This window comes from Urocampus carinirostris, chromosome 1 (genome assembly GCF_059441175.1).
Source record: "Urocampus carinirostris isolate Australia breed hairy pipefish chromosome 1, RoL_Ucar_1.0, whole genome shotgun sequence".
Classification (NCBI taxonomy): Eukaryota; Metazoa; Chordata; class Actinopteri; order Syngnathiformes; family Syngnathidae; genus Urocampus; species Urocampus carinirostris.
This window is the reverse complement of record NC_142349.1, coordinates 72,539,678-72,557,362: the sequence shown is the minus strand read 5'-3', so window position 1 is coordinate 72,557,362 and position 17,685 is coordinate 72,539,678. Positions and strand designations below refer to the sequence as shown.

The window sequence follows — 17,685 nt, the reverse complement described above, 5'->3', positions numbered from 1 at the left end:
ATTATAATAGACGGAAAGACAGAAATTTTTTATCGGAGAAAGCATTGAAAGAGGTTCCTTTTATAGAATGGATTTGACGACAGTCAACTTTTTTCTAGTAAAGTCCTTGGTGGTCTAGTGGCTAGGATCCAGCACTCTCACTGCTGTGGCCCGGGTTTGATTCCCGGTCAGGGAAACTATGACAGACAGACAGACAGACAGACAGACAGACAGACAGACAGACAGACAGACAGACAGACAGACAGACAGACAGACAGACAGACAGACAGACAGACAGACAGACAGACAGACAGACAGACAGACAGACAATTCTTTTTGGAGAAAGCATTGAAAGAGGTTCTTTTTATAGAATGGATTTGACGACAGTCAACTTTTTTTCTAGTAAAGTCCTTGGTGGTCTAGTGGCTAGGATCCAGCACTTTCACTGCTGTGGCCCGGGTTCGATTCCAGGTCAGGGAAACTGTTACACGCAGATAGAAAATTCCTCTTGAGGAATTGGAAAGAAAATTGAAAGATGTTCCTTTTTCTAGAATGGGTTTTCCGACAGTCAACTTTTTTCCTGTTCATTCCCTGATGGACTAGTGGCTAGGATCCAGCACTCTCACTGCTGTGGCCCGGGTTCGATTCCCGGTCAGGTCTATTATAATAGACGGAAAGACAGAAAATTCTTATTGGAGAAAGCATTGAAAGAGGTTCCTTTTTCTAGAATGGGTTTTCCGACAGTCAACTTTTTTTCTAGTAAAGTCCTTGGTGGTCTAGTGGCTAGGATCCAGCACTTTCACTGCTGTGGCCTGGGTTCGATTCCAGGTCAGGTCTATTATTATAGACGGAAAGACAGAAAATTCTTATTGGAGAAAGCATTGAAAGAGGTTCCTTTTATAGAATGGATTTGACGACAGTCAACTTTTTTTCTAGTAAAGTCCTTGGTGGTCTAGTGGCTAGGATCCAGCACTTTCACTGCTGTGGCCTGGGTTCGATTCCAGGTCAGGTCTATTATTATAGACGGAAAGACAGAAAATTCTTATTGGAGAAAGCATTGAAAGAGGTTCCTTTTATAGAATGGATTTGACGACAGTCAACTTTTTTTCTAGTAAAGTCCTTGGTGGTCTAGTGGCTAGGATCCAGCACTTTCACTGCTGTGGCCCGGGTTCGATTCCAGGTCAGGGAAACTGTTACACGCAGATAGAAAATTCCTCTTGAGGAATTGGAATGAACATTGAAAGAGGTTCCTTTTTCTAGAATGGGTTTTCCGACAGTCAACTTTTTTTCTAGTAAAGTCCTTGGTGGTCTAGTGGCTAGGATCCAGCACTTTCACTGCTGTGGCCTGGGTTCGATTCCAGGTCAGGTCTATTATAATAGACGGAAAGACAGAAATTTTTTTATCGGAGAAAGCATTGAAAGAGGTTCCTTTTATAGAATGGATTTGACGACAGTCAACTTTTTTCTAGTAAAGTCCTTGGTGGTCTAGTGGCTAGGATCCAGCACTCTCACTGCTGTGGCCCGGGTTCGATTCCCGGTCAGGGAAACTATGACAGACAGACAGACAGACAGACAGACAGACAGACAGACAGACAGACAGACAGACAGACAGACAGACAGACAGACAGACAGACAGACAGACAGACAGACAGACAGACAGACAGACAGACAGACAGACAGACAGACAGACAGACAGACAGACAGACAGACAGACAGACAGACAGACAGACAGACAGACAGACAGACAGACAGACAGACAGACAGACAGACAGACAGACAGACAGACAGACAGACAGACAGACAGACAGACAGACAGACAGACAGACAGACAGACAGACAGACAGACAGACAGACAGACAGACAGACAGACAGACAGACAGACAGACAGACAGACAGACAGACAGACAGACAGACAGACAGACAGACAGACAGACAGACAGACAGACAGACAGACAGACAGACAGACAGACAGACAGACAGACAGACAGACAGACAGACAGACAGACAGACAGACAGACAGACAGACAGACAGACAGACAGACAGACAGACAGACAGACAGACAGACAGACAGACAGACAGACAGACAGACAGACAGACAGACAGACAGACAGACAGACAGACAGACAGACAGACAGACAGACAGACAGACAGACAGACAGACAGACAGACAGACAGACAGACAGACAGACAGACAGACAGACAGACAGACAGACAGACAGACAGACAGACAGACAGACAGACAGACAGACAGACAGACAGACAGACAGACAGACAGACAGACAGACAGACAGACAGACAGACAGACAGACAGACAGACAGACAGACAGACAGACAGACAGACAGACAGACAGACAGACAGACAGACAGACAGACAGACAGACAGACAGACAGACAGACAGACAGACAGACAGACAGACAGACAGACAGACAGACAGACAGACAGACAGACAGACAGACAGACAGACAGACAGACAGACAGACAGACAGACAGACAGACAGACAGACAGACAGACAGACAGACAGACAGACAGACAGACAGACAGACAGACAGACAGACAGACAGACAGACAGACAGACAGACAGACAGACAGACAGACAGACAGACAGACAGACAGACAGACAGACAGACAGACAGACAGACAGACAGACAGACAGACAGACAGACAGACAGACAGACAGACAGACAGACAGACAGACAGACAGACAGACAGACAGACAGACAGACAGACAGACAGACAGACAGACAGACAGACAGACAGACAGACAGACAGACAGACAGACAGACAGACAGACAGACAGACAGACAGACAGACAGACAGACAGACAGACAGACAGACAGACAGACAGACAGACAGACAGACAGACAGACAGACAGACAGACAGACAGACAGACAGACAGACAGACAGACAGACAGACAGACAGACAGACAGACAGACAGACAGACAGACAGACAGACAGACAGACAGACAGACAGACAGACAGACAGACAGACAGACAGACAGACAGACAGACAGACAGACAGACAGACAGACAGACAGACAGACAGACAGACAGACAGACAGACAGACAGACAGACAGACAGACAGACAGACAGACAGACAGACAGACAGACAGACAGACAGACAGACAGACAGACAGACAGACAGACAGACAGACAGACAGACAGACAGACAGACAGACAGACAGACAGACAGACAGACAGACAGACAGACAGACAGACAGACAGACAGACAGACAGACAGACAGACAGACAGACAGACAGACAGACAGACAGACAGACAGACAGACAGACAGACAGACAGACAGACAGACAGACAGACAGACAGACAGACAGACAGACAGACAGACAGACAGACAGACAGACAGACAGACAGACAGACAGACAGACAGACAGACAGACAGACAGACAGACAGACAGACAGACAGACAGACAGACAGACAGACAGACAGACAGACAGACAGACAGACAGACAGACAGACAGACAGACAGACAGACAGACAGACAGACAGACAGACAGACAGACAGACAGACAGACAGACAGACAGACAGACAGACAGACAGACAGACAGACAGACAGACAGACAGACAGACAGACAGACAGACAGACAGACAGACAGACAGACAGACAGACAGACAGACAGACAGACAGACAGACAGACAGACAGACAGACAGACAGACAGACAGACAGACAGACAGACAGACAGACAGACAGACAGACAGACAGACAGACAGACAGACAGACAGACAGACAGACAGACAGACAGACAGACAGACAGACAGACAGACAGACAGACAGACAGACAGACAGACAGACAGACAGACAGACAGACAGACAGACAGACAGACAGACAGACAGACAGACAGACAGACAGACAGACAGACAGACAGACAGACAGACAGACAGACAGACAGACAGACAGACAGACAGACAGACAGACAGACAGACAGACAGACAGACAGACAGACAGACAGACAGACAGACAGACAATTCTTATTGGAGAAAGCATTGAAAGAGGTTCTTTTTATAGAATGGATTTGACGACAGTCAACTTTTTTTCTAGTAAAGTCCTTGGTGGTCTAGTGGCTAAGATCCAGCACTTTCACTGCTGTGGCCCGGGTTCGATTCCAGGTCAGGGAAACTGTTACACGCAGATAGAAAATTCCTCTTGAGGAATTGGAAAGAAAATTGAAAGATGTTCCTTTTTCTAGAATGGGTTTTCCGACAGTCAACTTTTTTCCTGTTCATTCCCTGATGGACTAGTGGCTAGGATCCAGCACTCTCACTGCTGTGGCCCGGGTTCGATTCCCGGTCAGGTCTATTATAATAGACGGAAAGACAGAAAATTCTTATTGGAGAAAGCATTGAAAGAGGTTCCTTTTTCTAGAATGGGTTTTCCGACAGTCAACTTTTTTTCTAGTAAAGTCCTTGGTGGTCTAGTGGCTAGGATTCAGCACTTTCACTGCTGTGGCCTGGGTTCGATTCCAGGTCAGGTCTATTATTATAGACGGAAAGACAGAAAATTCTTATTGGAGAAAGCATTGAAAGAGGTTCCTTTTATAGAATGGATTTGACGACAGTCAACTTTTTTTCTAGTAAAGTCCTTGGTGGTCTAGTGGCTAAGATCCAGCACTTTCAATGCTGTGGCCCGGGTTCGATTCCAGGTCAGGGAAACTGTTACACGCAGATAGAAAATTCCTCTTGAGGAATTGGAAAGAAAATTGAAAGATGTTCCTTTTTCTAGAATGGGTTTTCCGACAGTCAACTTTTTTCCTGTTCATTCCCTGATGGACTAGTGGCTAGGATCCAGCACTCTCACTGCTGTGGCCCGGGTTCGATTCCCGGTCAGGTCTATTATAATAGACGGAAAGACAGAAAATTCTTATTGGAGAAAGCATTGAAAGAGGTTCCTTTTTCTAGAATGGGTTTTCCGACAGTCAACTTTTTTTCTAGTAAAGTCCTTGGTGGTCTAGTGGCTAGGATCCAGCACTTTCACTGCTGTGGCCTGGGTTCGATTCCAGGTCAGGTCTATTATTATAGACGGAAAGACAGAAAATTCTTATTGGAGAAAGCATTGAAAGAGGTTCCTTTTATAGAATGGATTTGACGACAGTCAACTTTTTTTCTAGTAAAGTCCTTGGTGGTCTAGTGGCTAGGATTCAGCACTTTCACTGCTGTGGCCCGGGTTCGATTCCAGGTCAGGGAAACTGTTACACGCAGATAGAAAATTCCTCTTGAGGAATTGGAATGAACATTGAAAGAGGTTCCTTTTTCTAGAATGGGTTTTCCGACAGTCAACTTTTTTCCTGTACAGTCCCTGATGGTCTAGTGGCTAGGATCCAGCACTCTCACTGCTGTGGCCCGGGTTCGATTCCCGGTCAGGTCTATTATAATAGACGGAAAGACAGAAATTTTTTATCGGAGAAAGCATTGAAAGAGGTTCCTTTTATAGAATGGATTTGACGACAGTCAACTTTTTTCTAGTAAAGTCCTTGGTGGTCTAGTGGCTAGGATCCAGCACTCTCACTGCTGTGGCCCGGGTTTGATTCCCGGTCAGGGAAACTATGACAGACAGACAGACAGACAGACAGACAGACAGACAGACAGACAGACAGACAGACAGACAGACAGACAGACAGACAGACAGACAGACAGACAGACAGACAGACAGACAGACAGACAGACAGACAGACAGACAGACAGACAGACAGACAGACAGACAGACAGACAGACAGACAGACAGACAGACAGACAGACAGACAGACAGACAGACAGACAGACAGACAGACAGACAGACAGACAGACAGACAGACAGACAGACAGACAGACAGACAGACAGACAGACAGACAGACAGACAGACAGACAGACAGACAGACAGACAGACAGACAGACAGACAGACAGACAATTCTTTTTGGAGAAAGCATTGAAAGAGGTTCTTTTTATAGAATGGATTTGACGACAGTCAACTTTTTTTCTAGTAAAGTCCTTGGTGGTCTAGTGGCTAGGATCCAGCACTTTCACTGCTGTGGCCCGGGTTCGATTCCAGGTCAGGGAAACTGTTACACGCAGATAGAAAATTCCTCTTGAGGAATTGGAAAGAAAATTGAAAGATGTTCCTTTTTCTAGAATGGGTTTTCCGACAGTCAACTTTTTTCCTGTTCATTCCCTGATGGACTAGTGGCTAGGATCCAGCACTCTCACTGCTGTGGCCCGGGTTCGATTCCCGGTCAGGTCTATTATAATAGACGGAAAGACAGAAAATTCTTATTGGAGAAATCCTTGGTGGTCTAGTGGCTAGGATCCAGCACTTTCACTGCTGTGGCCTGGGTTCGATTCCAGGTCAGGTCTATTATTATAGACGGAAAGACAGAAAATTCTTATTGGAGAAAGCATTGAAAGAGGTTCCTTTTATAGAATGGATTTGACGACAGTCAACTTTTTTTCTAGTAAAGTCCTTGGTGGTCTAGTGGCTAGGATCCAGCACTTTCACTGCTGTGGCCTGGGTTCGATTCCAGGTCAGGTCTATTATTATAGACGGAAAGACAGAAAATTCTTATTGGAGAAAGCATTGAAAGAGGTTCCTTTTATAGAATGGATTTGACGACAGTCAACTTTTTTTCTAGTAAAGTCCTTGGTGGTCTAGTGGCTAGGATCCAGCACTTTCACTGCTGTGGCCCGGGTTCGATTCCAGGTCAGGGAAACTGTTACACGCAGATAGAAAATTCCTCTTGAGGAATTGGAATGAACATTGAAAGAGGTTCCTTTTTCTAGAATGGGTTTTCCGACAGTCAACTTTTTTTCTAGTAAAGTCCTTGGTGGTCTAGTGGCTAGGATCCAGCACTTTCACTGCTGTGGCCTGGGTTCGATTCCAGGTCAGGTCTATTATAATAGACGGAAAGACAGAAATTTTTTTATCGGAGAAAGCATTGAAAGAGGTTCCTTTTATAGAATGGATTTGACGACAGTCAACTTTTTTCTAGTAAAGTCCTTGGTGGTCTAGTGGCTAGGATCCAGCACTCTCACTGCTGTGGCCCGGGTTCGATTCCCGGTCAGGGAAACTATGACAGACAGACAGACAGACAGACAGACAGACAGACAGACAGACAGACAGACAGACAGACAGACAGACAGACAGACAGACAGACAGACAGACAGACAGACAGACAGACAGACAGACAGACAGACAGACAGACAGACAGACAGACAGACAGACAGACAGACAGACAGACAGACAGACAGACAGACAGACAGACAGACAGACAGACAGACAGACAGACAGACAGACAGACAGACAGACAGACAGACAGACAGACAGACAGACAGACAGACAGACAGACAGACAGACAGACAGACAGACAGACAGACAGACAGACAGACAGACAGACAGACAGACAGACAGACAGACAGACAGACAGACAGACAGACAGACAGACAGACAGACAGACAGACAGACAGACAGACAGACAGACAGACAGACAGACAGACAGACAGACAGACAGACAGACAGACAGACAGACAGACAGACAGACAGACAGACAGACAGACAGACAGACAGACAGACAGACAGACAGACAGACAGACAGACAGACAGACAGACAGACAGACAGACAGACAGACAGACAGACAGACAGACAGACAGACAGACAGACAGACAGACAGACAGACAGACAGACAGACAGACAGACAGACAGACAGACAGACAGACAGACAGACAGACAGACAGACAGACAGACAGACAGACAGACAGACAGACAGACAGACAGACAGACAGACAGACAGACAGACAGACAGACAGACAGACAGACAGACAGACAGACAGACAGACAGACAGACAGACAGACAGACAGACAGACAGACAGACAGACAGACAGACAGACAGACAGACAGACAGACAGACAGACAGACAGACAGACAGACAGACAGACAGACAGACAGACAGACAGACAGACAGACAGACAGACAGACAGACAGACAGACAGACAGACAGACAGACAGACAGACAGACAGACAGACAGACAGACAGACAGACAGACAGACAGACAGACAGACAGACAGACAGACAGACAGACAGACAGACAGACAGACAGACAGACAGACAGACAGACAGACAGACAGACAGACAGACAGACAGACAGACAGACAGACAGACAGACAGACAGACAGACAGACAGACAGACAGACAGACAGACAGACAGACAGACAGACAGACAGACAGACAGACAGACAGACAGACAGACAGACAGACAGACAGACAGACAGACAGACAGACAGACAGACAGACAGACAGACAGACAGACAGACAGACAGACAGACAGACAGACAGACAGACAGACAGACAGACAGACAGACAGACAGACAGACAGACAGACAGACAGACAGACAGACAGACAGACAGACAGACAGACAGACAGACAGACAGACAGACAGACAGACAGACAGACAGACAGACAGACAGACAGACAGACAGACAGACAGACAGACAGACAGACAGACAGACAGACAGACAGACAGACAGACAGACAGACAGACAGACAGACAGACAGACAGACAATTCTTTTTGGAGAAAGCATTGAAAGAGGTTCTTTTTATAGAATGGATTTGACGACAGTCAACTTTTTTTCTAGTAAAGTCCTTGGTGGTCTAGTGGCTAGGATCCAGCACTTTCACTGCTGTGGCCCGGGTTCGATTCCAGGTCAGGGAAACTGTTACACGCAGATAGAAAATTCCTCTTGAGGAATTGGAAAGAAAATTGAAAGATGTTCCTTTTTCTAGAATGGGTTTTCCGACAGTCAACTTTTTTCCTGTTCATTCCCTGATGGACTAGTGGCTAGGATCCAGCACTCTCACTGCTGTGGCCCGGGTTCGATTCCCGGTCAGGTCTATTATAATAGACGGAAAGACAGAAAATTCTTATTGGAGAAAGCATTGAAAGAGGTTCCTTTTTCTAGAATGGGTTTTCCGACAGTCAACTTTTTTTCTAGTAAAGTCCTTGGTGGTCTAGTGGCTAGGATCCAGCACTTTCACTGCTGTGGCCTGGGTTCGATTCCAGGTCAGGTCTATTATTATAGACGGAAAGACAGAAAATTCTTATTGGAGAAAGCATTGAAAGAGGTTCCTTTTATAGAATGGATTTGACGACAGTCAACTTTTTTTCTAGTAAAGTCCTTGGTGGTCTAGTGGCTAGGATCCAGCACTTTCACTGCTGTGGCCTGGGTTCGATTCCAGGTCAGGTCTATTATTATAGACGGAAAGACAGAAAATTCTTATTGGAGAAAGCATTGAAAGAGGTTCCTTTTATAGAATGGATTTGACGACAGTCAACTTTTTTTCTAGTAAAGTCCTTGGTGGTCTAGTGGCTAGGATCCAGCACTTTCACTGCTGTGGCCCGGGTTCGATTCCAGGTCAGGGAAACTGTTACACGCAGATAGAAAATTCCTCTTGAGGAATTGGAATGAACATTGAAAGAGGTTCCTTTTTCTAGAATGGGTTTTCCGACAGTCAACTTTTTTTCTAGTAAAGTCCTTGGTGGTCTAGTGGCTAGGATCCAGCACTTTCACTGCTGTGGCCTGGGTTCGATTCCAGGTCAGGTCTATTATAATAGACGGAAAGACAGAAATTTTTTTATCGGAGAAAGCATTGAAAGAGGTTCCTTTTATAGAATGGATTTGACGACAGTCAACTTTTTTCTAGTAAAGTCCTTGGTGGTCTAGTGGCTAGGATCCAGCACTCTCACTGCTGTGGCCCGGGTTCGATTCCCGGTCAGGGAAACTATGACAGACAGACAGACAGACAGACAGACAGACAGACAGACAGACAGACAGACAGACAGACAGACAGACAGACAGACAGACAGACAGACAGACAGACAGACAGACAGACAGACAGACAGACAGACAGACAGACAGACAGACAGACAGACAGACAGACAGACAGACAGACAGACAGACAGACAGACAGACAGACAGACAGACAGACAGACAGACAGACAGACAGACAGACAGACAGACAGACAGACAGACAGACAGACAGACAGACAGACAGACAGACAGACAGACAGACAGACAGACAGACAGACAGACAGACAGACAGACAGACAGACAGACAGACAGACAGACAGACAGACAGACAGACAGACAGACAGACAGACAGACAGACAGACAGACAGACAGACAGACAGACAGACAGACAGACAGACAGACAGACAGACAGACAGACAGACAGACAGACAGACAGACAGACAGACAGACAGACAGACAGACAGACAGACAGACAGACAGACAGACAGACAGACAGACAGACAGACAGACAGACAGACAGACAGACAGACAGACAGACAGACAGACAGACAGACAGACAGACAGACAGACAGACAGACAGACAGACAGACAGACAGACAGACAGACAGACAGACAGACAGACAGACAGACAGACAGACAGACAGACAGACAGACAGACAGACAGACAGACAGACAGACAGACAGACAGACAGACAGACAGACAGACAGACAGACAGACAGACAGACAGACAGACAGACAGACAGACAGACAGACAGACAGACAGACAGACAGACAGACAGACAGACAGACAGACAGACAGACAGACAGACAGACAGACAGACAGACAGACAGACAGACAGACAGACAGACAGACAGACAGACAGACAGACAGACAGACAGACAGACAGACAGACAGACAGACAGACAGACAGACAGACAGACAGACAGACAGACAGACAGACAGACAGACAGACAGACAGACAGACAGACAGACAGACAGACAGACAGACAGACAGACAGACAGACAGACAGACAGACAGACAGACAGACAGACAGACAGACAGACAGACAGACAGACAGACAGACAGACAGACAGACAGACAATTCTTATTGGAGAAAGCATTGAAAGAGGTTCTTTTTATAGAATGGATTTGACGACAGTCAACTTTTTTTCTAGTAAAGTCCTTGGTGGTCTAGTGGCTAAGATCCAGCACTTTCACTGCTGTGGCCCGGGTTCGATTCCAGGTCAGGGAAACTGTTACACGCAGATAGAAAATTCCTCTTGAGGAATTGGAAAGAAAATTGAAAGATGTTCCTTTTTCTAGAATGGGTTTTCCGACAGTCAACTTTTTTCCTGTTCATTCCCTGATGGACTAGTGGCTAGGATCCAGCACTCTCACTGCTGTGGCCCGGGTTCGATTCCCGGTCAGGTCTATTATAATAGACGGAAAGACAGAAAATTCTTATTGGAGAAAGCATTGAAAGAGGTTCCTTTTTCTAGAATGGGTTTTCCGACAGTCAACTTTTTTTCTAGTAAAGTCCTTGGTGGTCTAGTGGCTAGGATTCAGCACTTTCACTGCTGTGGCCTGGGTTCGATTCCAGGTCAGGTCTATTATTATAGACGGAAAGACAGAAAATTCTTATTGGAGAAAGCATTGAAAGAGGTTCCTTTTATAGAATGGATTTGACGACAGTCAACTTTTTTTCTAGTAAAGTCCTTGGTGGTCTAGTGGCTAAGATCCAGCACTTTCACTGCTGTGGCCCGGGTTCGATTCCAGGTCAGGGAAACTGTTACACGCAGATAGAAAATTCCTCTTGAGGAATTGGAAAGAAAATTGAAAGATGTTCCTTTTTCTAGAATGGGTTTTCCGACAGTCAACTTTTTTTCTAGTAAAGTCCTTGGTGGTCTAGTGGCTAGGATCCAGCACTTTCACTGCTGTGGCCTGGGTTCGATTCCAGGTCAGGTCTATTATTATAGACGGAAAGACAGAAAATTCTTATTGGAGAAAGCATTGAAAGAGGTTCCTTTTATAGAATGGATTTGACGACAGTCAACTTTTTTTCTAGTAAAGTCCTTGGTGGTCTAGTGGCTAGGATCCAGCACTTTCACTGCTGTGGCCTGGGTTCGATTCCAGGTCAGGTCTATTATTATAGACGGAAAGACAGAAAATTCTTATTGGAGAAAGCATTGAAAGAGGTTCCTTTTATAGAATGGATTTGACGACAGTCAACTTTTTTTCTAGTAAAGTCCTTGGTGGTCTAGTGGCTAGGATCCAGCACTTTCACTGCTGTGGCCCGGGTTCGATTCCAGGTCAGGTCTATTATTATAGACGGAAAGACAGAAAATTCTTATTGGAGAAAGCATTGAAAGAGGTTCCTTTTATAGAATGGATTTGACGACAGTCAACTTTTTTTCTAGTAAAGTCCTTGGTGGTCTAGTGGCTAGGATCCAGCACTTTCACTGCTGTGGCCCGGGTTCGATTCCAGGTCAGGGAAACTGTTACACGCAGATAGAAAATTCCTCTTGAGGAATTGGAATGAACATTGAAAGAGGTTCCTTTTTCTAGAATGGGTTTTCCGACAGTCAACTTTTTTTCTAGTAAAGTCCTTGGTGGTCTAGTGGCTAGGATCCAGCACTTTCACTGCTGTGGCCTGGGTTCGATTCCAGGTCAGGTCTATTATAATAGACGGAAAGACAGAAATTTTTTTATCGGAGAAAGCATTGAAAGAGGTTCCTTTTATAGAATGGATTTGACGACAGTCAACTTTTTTCTAGTAAAGTCCTTGGTGGTCTAGTGGCTAGGATCCAGCACTCTCACTGCTGTGGCCCGGGTTCGATTCCCGGTCAGGGAAACTATGACAGACAGACAGACAGACAGACAGACAGACAGACAGACAGACAGACAGACAGACAGACAGACAGACAGACAGACAGACAGACAGACAGACAGACAGACAGACAGACAGACAGACAGACAGACAGACAGACAGACAGACAGACAGACAGACAGACAGACAGACAGACAGACAGACAGACAGACAGACAGACAGACAGACAGACAGACAGACAGACAGACAGACAGACAGACAGACAGACAGACAGACAGACAGACAGACAGACAGACAGACAGACAGACAGACAGACAGACAGACAGACAGACAGACAGACAGACAGACAGACAGACAGACAGACAGACAGACAGACAGACAGACAGACAGACAGACAGACAGACAGACAGACAGACAGACAGACAGACAGACAGACAGACAGACAGACAGACAGACAGACAGACAGACAGACAGACAGACAGACAGACAGACAGACAGACAGACAGACAGACAGACAGACAGACAGACAGACAGACAGACAGACAGACAGACAGACAGACAGACAGACAGACAGACAGACAGACAGACAGACAGACAGACAGACAGACAGACAGACAGACAGACAGACAGACAGACAGACAGACAGACAGACAGACAGACAGACAGACAGACAGACAGACAGACAGACAGACAGACAGACAGACAGACAGACAGACAGACAGACAGACAGACAGACAGACAGACAGACAGACAGACAGACAGACAGACAGACAGACAGACAGACAGACAGACAGACAGACAGACAGACAGACAGACAGACAGACAGACAGACAGACAGACAGACAGACAGACAGACAGACAGACAGACAGACAGACAGACAGACAGACAGACAGACAGACAGACAGACAGACAGACAGACAGACAGACAGACAGACAGACAGACAGACAGACAGACAGACAGACAGACAGACAGACAGACAGACAGACAGACAGACAGACAGACAGACAGACAGACAGACAGACAGACAGACAGACAGACAGACAGACAGACAGACAGACAGACAGACAGACAGACAGACAGACAGACAGACAGACAGACAGACAGACAGACAGACAGACAGACAGACAGACAGACAGACAGACAGACAGACAGACAGACAGACAGACAGACAGACAGACAGACAGACAGACAGACAGACAGACAGACAGACAGACAGACAGACAGACAGACAGACAGACAGACAGACAGACAGACAGACAGACAGACAGACAGACAGACAGACAGACAGACAGACAGACAGACAGACAGACAGACAGACAGACAGACAGACAGACAGACAGACAGACAGACAGACAGACAGACAGACAGACAGACAGACAGACAGACAGACAGACAGACAGACAGACAGACAGACAGACAGACAGACAGACAGACAGACAGACAGACAGACAGACAGACAGACAGACAGACAGACAGACAGACAGACAGACAGACAGACAGACAGACAGACAGACAGACAGACAGACAGACAGACAGACAGACAGACAGACAGACAGACAGACAGACAGACAGACAGACAGACAGACAGACAGACAGACAGACAGACAGACAGACAGACAGACAGACAGACAGACAGACAGACAGACAGACAGACAGACAGACAGACAGACAGACAGACAGACAGACAGACAGACAGACAGACAGACAGACAGACAGACAGACAGACAGACAGACAGACAGACAGACAGACAGACAGACAGACAGACAGACAGACAGACAGACAGACAGACAGACAGACAGACAGACAGACAGACAGACAGACAGACAGACAGACAGACAGACAGACAGACAGACAGACAGACAGACAGACAGACAGACAGACAGACAGACAGACAGACAGACAGACAGACAGACAGACAGACAGACAGACAGACAGACAGACAGACAGACAGACAGACAGACAGACAGACAGACAGACAGACAGACAGACAGACAGACAGACAGACAGACAGACAGACAGACAGACAGACAGACAGACAGACAGACAGACAGACAGACAGACAGACAGACAGACAGACAGACAGACAGACAGACAGACAGACAGACAGACAGACAGACAGACAGACAGACAGACAGACAGACAGACAGACAGACAGACAGACAGACAGACAGACAGACAGACAGACAGACAGACAGACAGACAGACAGACAGACAGACAATTCTTATTGGAGAAAGCATTGAAAGAGGTTCTTTTTATAGAATGGATTTGACGACAGTCAACTTTTTTTCTAGTAAAGTCCTTGGTGGTCTAGTGGCTAAGATCCAGCACTTTCACTGCTGTGGCCCGGGTTCGATTCCAGGTCAGGGAAACTGTTACACGCAGATAGAAAATTCCTCTTGAGGAATTGGAAAGAAAATTGAAAGATGTTCCTTTTTCTAGAATGGGTTTTCCGACAGTCAACTTTTTTCCTGTTCATTCCCTGATGGACTAGTGGCTAGGATCCAGCACTCTCACTGCTGTGGCCCGGGTTCGATTCCCGGTCAGGTCTATTATAATAGACGGAAAGACAGAAAATTCTTATTGGAGAAAGCATTGAAAGAGGTTCCTTTTTCTAGAATGGGTTTTCCGACAGTCAACTTTTTTTCTAGTAAAGTCCTTGGTGGTCTAGTGGCTAGGATTCAGCACTTTCACTGCTGTGGCCTGGGTTCGATTCCAGGTCAGGTCTATTATTATAGACGGAAAGACAGAAAATTCTTATTGGAGAAAGCATTGAAAGAGGTTCCTTTTATAGAATGGATTTGACGACAGTCAACTTTTTTTCTAGTAAAGTCCTTGGTGGTCTAGTGGCTAAGATCCAGCACTTTCACTGCTGTGGCCCGGGTTCGATTCCAGGTCAGGGAAACTGTTACACGCAGATAGAAAATTCCTCTTGAGGAATTGGAAAGAAAATTGAAAGATGTTCCTTTTTCTAGAATGGGTTTTCCGACAGTCAACTTTTTTCCTGTTCATTCCCTGATGGACTAGTGGCTAGGATCCAGCACTCTCACTGCTGTGGCCCGGGTTCGATTCCCGGTCAGGTCTATTATAATAGACGGAAAGACAGAAAATTCTTATTGGAGAAAGCATTGAAAGAGGTTCCTTTTTCTAGAATGGGTTTTCCGACAGTCAACTTTTTTTCTAGTAAAGTCCTTGGTGGTCTAGTGGCTAGGATCCAGCACTTTCACTGCTGTGGCCTGGGTTCGATTCCAGGTCAGGTCTATTATTATAGACGGAAAGACAGAAAATTCTTATTGGAGAAAGCATTGAAAGAGGTTCCTTTTATAGAATGGATTTGACGACAGTCAACTTTTTTTCTAGTAAAGTCCTTGGTGGTCTAGTGGCTAGGATTCAGCACTTTCACTGCTGTGGCCTGGGTTCGATTCCAGGTCAGGGAAACTGTTACACGCAGATAGAAAATTCCTCTTGAGGAATTGGAATGAACATTGAAAGAGGTTCCTTTTTCTAGAATGGGTTTTCCGACAGTCAACTTTTTTCCTGTACAGTCCCTGATGGTCTAGTGGCTAGGATCCAGCACTCTCACTGCTGTGGCCCGGGTTCGATTCCCGGTCAGGTCTATTATAATAGACGGAAAGACAGAAATTTTTTATCGGAGAAAGCATTGAAAGAGGTTCCTTTTATAGAATGGATTTGACGACAGTCAACTTTTTTCTAGTAAAGTCCTTGGTGGTCTAGTGGCTAGGATCCAGCACTCTCACTGCTGTGGCCCGGGTTTGATTCCCGGTCAGGGAAACTATGACAGACAGACAGACAGACAGACAGACAGACAGACAGACAGACAGACAGACAGACAGACAGACAGACAGACAGACAGACAGACAGACAGACAGACAGACAGACAGACAGACAGACAGACAGACAGACAGACAGACAGACAGACAGACAGACAGACAGACAGACAGACAGACAGACAGACAGACAGACAGACAGACAGACAGACAGACAGACAGACAGACAGACAGACAGACAGACAGACAGACAGACAGACAGACAGACAGACAGACAGACAGACAGACAGACAGACAGACAGACAGACAGACAGACAGACAGACAGACAGACAGACAGACAGACAGACAGACAGACAGACAGACAGACAGACAGACAGACAGACAGACAGACAGACAGACAGACAGACAGACAGACAGACAGACAGACAGACAGACAGACAGACAGACAGACAGACAGACAGACAGACAGACAGACAGACAGACAGACAGACAGACAGACAGACAGACAGACAGACAGACAGACAGACAGACAGACAGACAGACAGACAGACAGACAGACAGACAGACAGACAGACAGACAGACAGACAGACAGACAGACAGACAGACAGACAGACAGACAGACAGACAGACAGACAGACAGACAGACAGACAGACAGACAGACAGACAGACAGACAGACAGACAGACAGACAGACAGACAGACAGACAGACAGACAGACAGACAGACAGACAGACAGACAGACAGACAGACAGACAGACAGACAGACAGACAGACAGACAGACAGACAGACAGACAGACAGACAGACAGACAGACAGACAGACAGACAGACAGACAGACAGACAGACAGACAGACAGACAGACAGACAGACAGACAGACAGACAGACAGACAGACAGACAGACAGACAGACAGACAGACAGACAGACAGACAGACAGACAGACAGACAGACAGACAGACAGACAGACAGACAGACAGACAGACAGACAGACAGACAGACAGACAGACAGACAGACAGACAGACAGACAGACAGACAGACAGACAGACAGACAGACAGACAGACAGACAGACAGACAGACAGACAGACAGACAGACAGACAGACAGACAGACAGACAGACAGACAGACAATTCTTTTTGGAGAAAGCATTGAAAGAGGTTCTTTTTATAGAATGGATTTGACGACAGTCAACTTTTTTTCTAGTAAAGTCCTTGGTGGTCTAGTGGCTAGGATCCAGCACTTTCACTGCTGTGGCCCGGGTTCGATTCCAGGTCAGGGAAACTGTTACACGCAGATAGAAAATTCCT

General features: G+C 46.3%; 4 non-coding genes across 4 annotated transcripts; all 4 read left to right on the top strand.

Moving 5' to 3' along the window:
• The first annotated feature begins 1,453 nt into the window (after nucleotides 1–1,453).
• trnae-cuc (transfer RNA glutamic acid (anticodon CUC)) lies at nucleotides 1,454–1,525 on the top strand. Its single transcript has one exon. It is a non-coding gene; the product is annotated as a tRNA-Glu (tRNA).
• A 5,443-nt stretch (nucleotides 1,526–6,968) lies between these two features.
• Nucleotides 6,969–7,040, top strand: trnae-cuc (transfer RNA glutamic acid (anticodon CUC)). The gene has a single exon. It is a non-coding gene; the product is annotated as a tRNA-Glu (tRNA).
• Nucleotides 7,041–9,678: 2,638 nt separating this feature from the next.
• Nucleotides 9,679–9,750, top strand: trnae-cuc (transfer RNA glutamic acid (anticodon CUC)). Its single transcript has one exon. It is a non-coding gene; the product is annotated as a tRNA-Glu (tRNA).
• A 2,791-nt stretch (nucleotides 9,751–12,541) lies between these two features.
• trnae-cuc (transfer RNA glutamic acid (anticodon CUC)) lies at nucleotides 12,542–12,613 on the top strand. Its single transcript has one exon. It is a non-coding gene; the product is annotated as a tRNA-Glu (tRNA).
• The last annotated feature ends 5,072 nt before the right edge of the window (nucleotides 12,614–17,685 follow it).